The sequence below is a fragment of the Ictalurus punctatus genome, chromosome 1, assembly GCF_001660625.3.
Source record: "Ictalurus punctatus breed USDA103 chromosome 1, Coco_2.0, whole genome shotgun sequence".
NCBI lineage: Eukaryota > Metazoa > Chordata > Actinopteri > Siluriformes > Ictaluridae > Ictalurus > Ictalurus punctatus.
Genome location: NC_030416.2, coordinates 37,614,793 through 37,617,264, shown reverse-complemented (window position 1 = coordinate 37,617,264; position 2,472 = coordinate 37,614,793). Strand labels below are relative to the sequence as shown.

General features: G+C 37.1%; 1 long non-coding RNA gene across 1 annotated transcript; it reads left to right on the top strand.

Moving 5' to 3' along the window:
• The first annotated feature begins 313 nt into the window (after nucleotides 1-313).
• LOC128634258 (uncharacterized) lies at nucleotides 314-2,208 on the top strand. The gene is made up of 3 exons (XR_008397591.1): nucleotides 314-354; nucleotides 1,162-1,234; nucleotides 1,333-2,208. It is a non-coding gene; the product is annotated as an uncharacterized LOC128634258 (long non-coding RNA).
• Nucleotides 2,209-2,472: the final 264 nt, after the last annotated feature.

Here is a 2,472-nt window from a genome sequence, read left to right as displayed (position 1 = left end):
ATCAGTGGTGTACTATTGATGCATGGTCTATGTGAGTATTGCTGTGTGCGATAGGTTACTTGTTGGTGTTATTTTATTGGGTTGTTTTGTATGTGAGCATGGTGGTGTATATCTGAAACACACTGGTCAAATAAACAAAGAACCACAGTTCGCAACAGAGGATAAAAGGTCATGGCATTGCTGAGGAGTGAGACGTCAGTGGAATGAACTAATGTAACACAGTCAAGCTTATACCTGAGGTTTTTTTGTTCTGTGTTGTTTCAGGGACCGTGGGTGTTGTGTGTGTGTGTGCGTGTGCGTGTTTTGAGGTAGAGATAACGGGGCAGAAGGGTTGCAGTGGACAGCAGATCAGAGGTATTTATGAGATTTGTGTTTTTTAATGTGAGAGAGATCACGGGGGTTATTTTATGTAGGTAAACCATCATGATATATGTGAGTGTTTAATAGAGTAATATCTAATAGGTAGCTAAAAGGAAAGAAGATAGATAGATAGATAGATGGATGGATGGATAGATAGATAGATAGAAGCACTTCACTCCAAACCTTGTACTGAAGGTTTTGTGCAAATCCATGCAACCAGTCCAGAGTTACAGCTATTTGAGTAAACCAAGCTCTGAACCACTAGGATTTATTGGCTTGTGGTGGCCATATTGTTTACAAATCTCAACATTTCTGATATTTATTGAGCTTCAGACTCTGCTGAGTAATTTCACACCAATTTTGTGAAGAAAGGCCCAGTTGTAAAACTGGAAGTGATATTTTATGCAAATTAGCTCAAAATATAACCAGGCACAGCTGAATGGTTCTTTGCTTTGGAGAATCCAAGGAACTACGGCTTTTAAAAAGTAACTACTGAATAAGTACTGATCACATCCACATTCATTTCCAATAGCTAATGATTACCTTCCGCCTGGAGATTTACTTCCCTTATATACCAATTCCTATACTTCCAATTACAACTTCAATGTCTATATGTGTTGTTAACATTATAAAGTATAAAATATTATAAAGTGCAACACATAATAATCCATTAATAATTACTGACACATTCATATTCTGCTACCTAAAAGTAAATAACTTTCAACCCTGTTGTAAGTTAGTTAATGGAATATTGTTGTAGAGAAGCCTTTGTAGATTATTGTTGTCCATTTCTCTTTTTAGACCATGACTGGCTAAATAATGACACAGCGACCCTGTGCTCCTGGGGTAGGTTTCCCCATAACGATGAATCATGGTGAATAACAAACAGATACATCAGATATGACTGTCTAGTGAAAGTACAATTTAATAAACTTACTATGAGCTTATGATTAGATGTTCTTATTTCCACAGTCAGAAGACGGCAACAGCGATGTAATATTGTACAACCACAATTCCAAAAAAGGACGCTGGGTAAAAATGTCAATAAAAACAATGCAATGATTTGCAAATCTCACAAACCCATATTTTATTCACAAATAGAAAACATTTCAAATGTTTAAACTGAGGAAATGTACTGTTTTAAGAAAAAAATAAGGTAATTTTGAATTTGATGGCCACAAGACATCTCAAAAAAGTTGGGACAGGGCAACAAAAGGCTGGAAAAGTAAGTGTTATTAAAAAGAAACAGCTGGAGGTTAATTGGGAACAGGACAGTAACATGATCGGGTGTTAAAAGATTATATTAGAGAGGCGGAGTCTCTCAGAGGTAAAGATGGGCAGAGGTTTATAAAATAGTTAACGAATATACAAAATAAGTTTAGGAGCAGTGGTAGTTCTGTGTTGAAGACATTGGAAGGTGATGAGTTCAAATACCAGCACTGCAAGCCTTACACTGCTGGGCCCTGGCAAGGCCCTCAATTATTCAGTTGTATAAAATGAAATAAATGTAAGTCACTCTGGAAAAGGGTCTCAAATGCCATAAAAGTAAATGTAGACAACCATTAATCTATTGGCTTTTTTATTTTGTTTGGGTCCAGACTGGACATCCTTGGTCCAGAAGTGACATCCTTGGTCCATAACTTTGTTCATCTGAGTTTTATATTCGTTTACTGGATGAACGTTTGTCTGTCATGCTTCCTCCACACCCTCTGAGTAAGCAATTTACTTATCCTTACTGAGCTGGGGAAATGAACAAGATAAAAAATATCCTTCCTCTTTTGTGCTGCTCTCTAACTGTGCCTGTTCAAGACTGTTACCTGGGCCTCTCACCTACAGCATCATGGTCTTGCAAGGATGAAGCCTCTACTCAAAGACCAGAACAAAAAAGTCCAAACTTAAGTTTGCAGGTGATCATCACCCTTTTCAAATAAAACAAAAAATACATTTAAAAAATAAAGAGTCATATAAAACAAAAAAATTAACTGTTTGGCCACAATGATAAGCGTTATGTATGCAGGAAAAAGAGTGAGTCTGTTAGCCTGAAGATTAACTCTGGGTTACTGATCAGTATGTTGGGGGTTCAAGCCCCACCATCACCTAGCTGCCACTGTT